Source organism: Equus quagga, chromosome 4, assembly GCF_021613505.1.
Source record: "Equus quagga isolate Etosha38 chromosome 4, UCLA_HA_Equagga_1.0, whole genome shotgun sequence".
NCBI lineage: Eukaryota > Metazoa > Chordata > Mammalia > Perissodactyla > Equidae > Equus > Equus quagga.
In genome coordinates this window covers 52,922,108-52,930,756 of record NC_060270.1, presented here as the reverse complement: position 1 = coordinate 52,930,756, position 8,649 = coordinate 52,922,108, and the positions used below count along the sequence as shown (strand labels likewise).

The 8,649-nt window shown below is 38.1% G+C and overlaps 1 pseudogene; it reads right to left on the bottom strand.

Moving 5' to 3' along the window:
- Positions 1-7,578: 7,578 nt before the first annotated feature.
- Positions 7,579-8,194, bottom strand: LOC124238661 (mitochondrial calcium uniporter regulator 1-like; annotated as a pseudogene).
- Between the last annotated feature and the right edge of the window lie 455 nt (positions 8,195-8,649).

Genomic DNA, 8,649 nt, shown 5'->3' with positions numbered 1-8,649 from the left:
TTAAATGGAGCACCCAAATTCTATACACGGAAATAATTTTATTTTTTTTTATGTTTCTTTTCCAGCTCTGTCCTTTTTTTTTTTTATGGCAGTAACATTGGATTATAACATTATACAGCTTTAAGGTGTACATCCTAATATATTTTGAATTCTGTGTAGATTGCATCATGTTCACCACCCAGAAACTAATTCTAGTCCATCACCTCACATGTGCCTAATCACCCCTTTTGCCCTCCCCACTCCCCCATTCCCCATATGGTAATCATGAATCCAATCTCTGTTACTATGTGTTTGTCGTTTTTATCTTCTACTTTGAGTGAGATGATATAGTATTTGACTTTCTCCCTCTGACTTATTTCACTCAGCATAATACCCTAAAGGTCCATCCATGTTGTCACAAATGGCTGGATTTCATCATTTCTGATGGCTGAGTAGTATTCCATTAAGTATATATACCACATCTTCTTTATCCATTCGTCATTTCTTGGGCACCTAGCTTGCTTCCAAGTCCCTGGCTGTTGTGTATAATGCTGCAATGAACATAGGCGTGCATGTATCTTTATGCATTTGTGTTTTCAAGTTCTTTGGATAAATACACAGCAGTGGGATAGCTGGATCATATGGTAGATCTATTCTTAATTTTCTGAGGATACTCCATAATGCTTTCCATAGTGGCTGCACCAGTTTGCACTCCCACCAGCAGTGTATGAGGGTTCCCTTCTGTCCACATCCTCTCCAACACTTGTTGTTTCCTGTCTTGTTAGTTATAGCCATTCTGAACAGAGTGAGGTGATATCTCACTGTAGTTTTGATTTTCATTTCCCTCATAGCTAATGATGTTGAAGATCTTTTCATATGCCTGTAAGCCATCCATATAACTTCTCTGAAGAAATCTCTGTTCAGATCTTTTTCCCATTTTTTAATTGGGTTGTTGGTTTTTTTGTTGTTGAGATGTATGAGTTCTTTGTATGCTTTGGATATTAACCCCTTATCTGATATATGATTTGCAAATATTTTCTTGCAACTGTTGGGTTGTCTTCATTTTGTTGATGGTTTTCCTTTTTGTGCAGAAGCTTTCTAGTTTGATGTAGTCCCATTTGCTCATTTTTAATTTTGTTTTCCCTTGCCCGGGCAGACATGGTACTTGAAAATATGCTGCTAAGACTGATGTCAAAAAGTATACTGCCTATGTTTTCTTCTAGAAGTTTCATGATTTCAGGTCTTACATTCAAGTCCTTAATCCACTTTGAGTTGATTTTTGTTCTTGGTGGGAAATAATGGTCTACTTTCATTCTTCTGCATGTGGCTGTCCAGTTTTCCCAACACCATTTATTGAAGAGACTCTCTTTCTCCGTTGTATGCTCTTGGCTCCCATGTCGAATATTAGCTGTCCATGAACGTGTGGGTTTATTTCTGTGCTCTTGATTCTGTTCCATTGATCTCTGTGTCTGTTTTTGTGCCAGTACCATGCTGTTTTTGTTACTATGGCTTTGTAGTATATTTTGAAATCAGGGAGTGTGATACCTCCAGCTATATTCTTTTTGCTTAGGAATCTTTTGGGTATTCGTCGTCTTTTGTTGTCCCATATAAATTTTAGAATTCTCTGTTCTATTTCTGTGAAAAATGTTGTTGGAACTTTGATAGGGATTGCATTGAATCTATAGATTGCTTTATGAAGTATGGACATTTTAACGATGTTAATTCTTCCAATCCAGGAGCACAGAATATCTTTGCATTTCTTTGTGTCTTCTTCGATTTCTTTCAACATTGTTTTATGGTTTTTGGGGTACAGATCTTTCACCTCTTTGGTTAAGTTTATTCCTAGATATTTTATTCTTTTTGTTGAAATTGTAAATGGGATTGTATTCTTAATTTATCTTTCTGCTACTTTGTTGTTAGTGTATAGAAATGCAACAGACTTTGTATATTGATTTCATATCCTGTGACTTGACAGTATTCATTTATTATTTCTAAAAGGTTTTTAGTGGATTCTTTAGGGTTTTCTATTTATAAAACCATGTCATCTACAAAGAGTCATAGTTTCACTTCTTTTCCAATATGGATCGCTATTATTTCTTTTTCTTGCCTGATTGCTCGGGCTAGGACTTCCAATAATATGTTAAATAGGATTGGTGACAGTGGGCATCCTTGTCTGGTTTCTGTTCTTAGAGGAATAGCTTTCCGTTTTTCTCCATTGAGAATGATATTTGCTATGGGCTTGTTGTACATGGAGATATTTTCCTTTTATGGCCATTTTATTTAGAGGTTTTATCGTAAATGGATGCTGTATCTCGTCAAATGCTTTCTCTGCATCTATTGAGATGATCATGTGATTTTTATTCTTCATTTTGTTAATGTGGTTTATCACATTGACAGATTTGCAGATGTTAAACCATTGTTGCATCCCCGGAATGAAACCCACTTGATCATGATGTATGATCTGTTTAATGTATTGTGTAGTCAATCTGCTAGTATTTTGTTGAGTATTTTTGCATCGATGTTCATCAGTGATATAGGCCTGTAATTTTCTTTTTTTGTGTTGTCTTCATTTGATTCTGGTATCAGGATAATGTTGGCTTCATAGAAGGAGTTAGGAAGCCTCCACTCCTCGTCAATTTTTTGGAAGAATTTGAGAAGGATAGGTATTAAGTCTTCTTTGAATGTTTGGTAGAATTCACCAGGGAAGCCATCTGGTCATGGACTTTTGTTTTTGTGGAGGTTTTTGATTGTTGTTTCAATATCCTTAGTGGTGATTGGTCTATTCAAATTCTCTACTTCTTCTTGGTCCAGTTTTGGAAGGTTGTATGTTTCTAAGAATTTATCCATTTCTTCCAGATTATCCAATTTGTTGGCGTATAGCTTTTTGTATGGTTTATTTATTATCTTTTATATTTCTGAGATGGCCATTGTAATCACTACTCTTTCATTTCTGATTTTATTTATTTGAGCCTTCTCTCTTTTTTTCTTGGCAAGTATAGTTAAGGGTTTGTCAATTTTGTTTATCTTTTCAAAAAACCAGCTCTTGGTTTCATTATTTTTTCTATTTTTTTTTTTTTAGTCTCTAATTTATTTAAATCTGCTCTGATTTTTATTATTTCCTTCCTTTTGCTGATTTGGGGATTTGTTTGTTCTGCTTTTTCCAGTACCCTTAGATGTGCTGTTAGATTGTTTATTTGGGATTTTTCTTCTTTGTTGAGGTAGGCCTGAATTGCTATTAACTTCCCTCTTAGAACCACTTTTGCTGTATCCCATAGAGTTTGGCATGTCGTATTTTCATTTTCATTTGTCTCCAGGAATTTTTTTGAATTTCTCCTTTGATTTCTTCATTGACCCAATCATTCTTCAGTAGCATTTTCTTTAATCTCCACATTGTTATGGCTTTTCTGGTTTTCTTCTTGTAGTTGATTTCTGGTTTCATACCTTTGTGGCCAGAAAAGATGCATGGTATTATATCTATCTTCTTAAATTTATTGAGGCTTTTTTAGTGGCCTAATATGTGATCAATCCTGGAGAATGCTCCATGTGCATTTGAAAAGAATGTGTATTCCGCGATTTTTGGATGGAATCTTCTCTATATATCTAAGTCCGTCTGGTCCCATGTGTCATTTAAGGTCATGTTTCCTTGTTGATCTCCTGTTTTGTTGATCTATCCATTGGTGTAAGTGGATGTTAAAGTCCCCTACTATTATTGTATTACTGTCTATTTCTCCTTTTATGTCTGTTAATAATTGTTTTATATATTTAGTTGCTCCTATGTTGTGTGCATAGATATTTACAAGTGTTATATCTTCTTGTTGGTTTGTTCCATTTATCATTATGTAGTGCCCTTCTTTGTCTCTTGTTACAGTTTTTGTTTTAAATTCTATTTTCTCTGATATAAGTATTGTTACCCCCACTTTCTTTTCTTTGCCATTTACATGGGATATCTTTTTCCATCCTTTCACTTTCAGTTTGTTAGTGTCTTTAGGTCTGAAGTGTGTCTCTTGTATGGAAGCATATATATAGGTCTTGTTTTTTATCCAATTGTCCGCCCTCTGTCTTTTGATTGGAGCATTTAGTCCATTGACATTTAAAGTAGCTATTGATAAATATGCATTATTTGCCATTTTGTTACTTTTTTTTCTAGGTGTTTTAGTAGTTCTTCTCTGTTCCTTGCTTTTTCTCTCGCTCTCTTCCATTGTGGCTTGATGGCTTTCTTTAGTAATATATTTGATGTCTTTTGTCTTACTTATTTGCTTACTTATTATATGTTTCTGATTCGTGATTACCATGAGGATCCTATATAATATTCTACATATATAACAGTCTATATTGAGTTGATAGACTCAGTATCTTGATCTTTTTCTAAAACCAATACTTTTTCACTCCCCTCCTCCCATATTTTATGTTTTTGAAATCATATCTAACGTCTTGTTTTGTGTGTCTATCCATTATCCTCTTATCATTTAAATAGATGATTATAGTACATTTGTCTTTTAACCTTCATATTATCTTCACAGGTGTTTGATCTGCTACCTTTACTCTATTTTTACCTTTACCAGTGATTTTATTGCCTGTTTTTTTTTGGTAATTTTTTTATCCTTATTTGTGTTCATGGCATCTCCACTTATATAAGCCCCTTTAGCATTTCTTGTAGAACTCGTTTCTTGATAGTAAACTTCTTTAATTTTTGCTTGTCTGCGAAGCTCTTTATCTCTCCTTCCATTCTGAATGACAACCTTGATGGATATAGTATTCTTGGATGTAGGTTTTTTTCCTTTTAGCACTTTAAATATGCCATGCATTCCCTTCTTACCTTTAGGGTTTCAGCTGAGAAGTCTGCTGATAGCCTTATGGGCCTTCCTTTATATGTCACTCATTTCTTTTCTCTTGCTACTTTTAAGATTCTCTTTTTGTCTTTAATTTTGGACATTTTAATTATAATCTGTCTTGTTGTGGGCCTCTTTGGGCTTATCTTGTTTGGAGCTCTCTGTGCTTCCTTTACCTGGATGTCTGTTTCCTTCCTCATGTTAGGAAAATTTTCAACTATTATTTCTTCCAATAGATTTTCTGCCCCTTTGTCTCTCTCTTCTCCTTCTGGGACACCTTTAATACAAATCTTAGGCTGCTTAATATTGTCCCAGAGTTCCCTTAGACTATTTTCATTCTCTCCTATTCTTTCTTATGTTCAGCTTGGGTGACGTCCTCTAGTCTTTTGTCTAGCTCGCTGATCCATTCTTCTTTATCATCTACTTTGCTCTTGAGTCCCTCTAGTGAGCTTTTCATTTCCAGATTGTGTTCTTCTCTTCTGATTGGTTCTTGTTTATATTTTGCAGTTATTTGTTGATGAGCTCACTCTGTTCATCCAGTTTTCTACCAATATCTGTGAGCATCTTTATGAGTTTTTGTTTGATCTCTTTTTCAGGTAGGTTGCTTATTTCTGTTTCATTTAGTCCCTTTTCTGGGTTTTTTTCCTGTTCCCTTATTTGGAATGTATTCCTTTGTATCCTCATTATGCCTCTCTCTCTGTGCTTATATCTATGTATTAGGTGAGTCAGTTATGTCTCATGATCTTGGAGAGGTGGTCTTATGTAAGAGATGACTTTTGAGGCTCAACAGTGTGCTTCCCTCTCATCACCAGTCCAAATGATCCAGGAGTAACCCCTTTATGGGCTACTTGTGTCCTTTTACTGTGGTAGGGTTGCTCTTAATTCAGGTACCAGGGAATCTATTCTTTCCTTCCCTGGCTGGTTGTTTGTAAATGTGGTTTGGGGACCCTCAGCATCATCGGCTACAAAGTCTAACAACACACTCCTGTTTCAATTTTCCTCTTAATTGGATAGGTACCCAGTGTAGCTGGTTGCTAGGCTCAGGGGCTTACAGTTGCTATAGGCCTCAGGCCTACAAGGTTGTTGTCAGTTCTCTTAGGAGTGCACCTGAGTGGAGCTGGCCCTAGGCATGGAACAGTCCATTGTTTCAGGCTTTGGAAGTTGGGGCTGATCCTTTTTATGCATATTTGTAAAGCACAGGTTTTCTGCCATTTATAAAACTTAGCCCCTCAGAACCACACACATTGTCAACACAGTCCTGGTCTGTGCACATTTCCCAACTCCCTGAGCATACCCCGATGCCCCACTGCAGAGGCTCCCACCTCTCCACCAATTCCCCCCACAGTGGGCCTGGTCCTCACACAGGCCCTGCTTCATAGAGGCGGGCACACTCTCCTGACTGTAGAGGATCAATGCACCCAGTCAATGCAGGCTGACACATAGCTTGAGGGTTTGCTCTTGGGTAGCATCGGTCCCTAGGGTGGGCTGCCTACCCTGGATAAGCTAGATTAAATCTGCACTCTTGTGGGTGTGACAGATCCTGGACTAACAGGCCAGAGGAATAACTTCAATGGTGTCTGCCTGTCTGTGTTAGCACACCTGGACTAGGTGACAAGAATGGCCACCACTAATGTCTCCATCTCCAGTGATGTCTCTCCTCTCACCAAGATGCACCCAGAGCCCACCAGGTGAGTCTCTTTTCACCAAAGGACTGTCAGCCTACTTTCTTGTGATTTTAGCGTGCTGAGATGGGTGAGTTTGAATGTGGGGTCTTTTTTTCTTTTATTGAGGAAGATTAGCCCTGAGCTAACTGCTGCCAATCCTCCTCTTTTTGCTGAGGAAGACTGGCCCTGAGCTAACATCCATGCCCATCTTCCTCTACTGTATATGTGGGACACCTACCACCGCATGGCTTTGCCAAGTGGTGCCATGTCCACACCTGGGATCTGAACCGGCGAACCCCAGGCTGCTGAAGCAGAACAAGTGCACTTAACCACTGCACCACTGGGCCAGCCCTTGTGTGTGGGGTCTTTGAGACCTGGGTCTTTTCAACTTTTGGCCAATGGCTTTTCTGGGGGTATACTCGCTGCAGCTAATAGCCTGCAAAGCCAGATAGTAAGACCCTCATCTCACTTGTACTGAGTCGGAAGGATGTTTATAGCAGTATCAGTCCCCTACTCAGGACCTCATTTCTCCAGAGACGGCTGTGTACCTTAGGGTGGATTTTGCCTGGCTGGCTGAGAAACTCCCCAGCTCCTGAAGGTGGACTTTTTTCTCTCCAGAAGGAATTTCTGCCTCTTCCACCTTAGTCCGGACTGTCCCTTGTTGTGGGGCTTCTTTTTATCCAGTTTCCAGTTTTCTATCCAGCGTAATTTTTCCAAAAATAGCTGTATCTTGCTTGTGTTCGTGGGAGACAATGAGTTCAGAATCTGCCTGCACTACCACCTTGACCTATTCTCTGCAAATAATTTTAAATTGTATGATATTATTCAAGTATTTACTACTACTGTGCACTACAGGTGAGGTGAATTGCATTTTCCAGCTGGATGGACATTGTCCAGCAACATTCATCATTATAAAGCCAACGAAGCAGAAAAGACAAGGGAACTGTTATGAAGTTCATGACATGTTTACATTGGTTTTATATCCATAATTTGCATAAAAGTAAACAATATGAATAAAAGCAAAAGCAAGTTTAAACTTCGAAATGAGGGGAAATGATATTTCACATTTTAGTAAAAAGAAAACAAAGATTCTTTACATAGAAACTTCATTGTATCCATGGCCAATAAAATCTCAGAGCTATTGTTAGGCATGTAAATACAGACTCTGGTAAATATTTAATATTAAAAAATTTCCATGATGCCTACAAGGTTTTAAGGCCAGCACCCTGAGTACACACTTCCTCTCCATCTGATGACAGCCCCATCTTGCTGGGCATGCAATGCTACCACTTTTGTCCTCATTTCGCATAGCTTCCTTTCATACAGTGAATATGATATTTTTTTAATGCAGCTCTTTCCTAGATTGAAGTTTAATCTTTTATCTATTTGGACTTTGATCACTTCATCCACTACTTTCTGTTTTCACTGATGTCATTCAAGTTTTATTTTTTCTCATTTTCTGCTTTGTGGGCTGAAAACTTACTCTTCTCCAAAATAATCATATCCTTTTTCAGAGTAGCAATCTCAGACATTTTCTGAAGAGCCATCTGCTGCATTTTGGTGATCACATCTTTGTAGATGACATCCTTGTTGTCATACATGATCTACTCAAATGCAGATACATTTCTGCTTGTTGAATAATAAACGCACTAAGATCTGGGTGTCAAAGAAGAGCTTCTTCCTCCCAGAAGTGACATCTTTCCTTTTGCGCTTTAGCTGCAGTGATTGGCAGTAGGATTAGCTCACTTGGAGGAAGCAAGGGCTGCAGCTGCCCCTGCAACCACCAAGAAGCTGTTCAGACAGCACCAGACAGGACTGTGCATGATTTAGGCCACAACTTGCCTCTACTCTTAAGGTGCACACTGGCTGGAGGGTTCCCAGTCTCCAGGTCCTAACTAACTTTTAGGTCTGGTGATGCTGAGCTAATTGATGACCTTTGATGAGTGGTGGAACAAAAAGCCAGATTGCACTGGATGTCCAGAGAACAGGAAGCAAGCAACGTTCTCATGATGTTTGGTTCTAAAGTGGAACTTAGTGTTTGTCCAAAAGATAAAGGGATAAAAGATCTAGGGGAGGTTTTTGTTTTGTTTTGCAGTAAAACATAGTACATCATGGTTGTATAGGGAATAATGTAACTGAGGGGGAAGATTAATGATTCTTTAGGGAAAGGAGATACT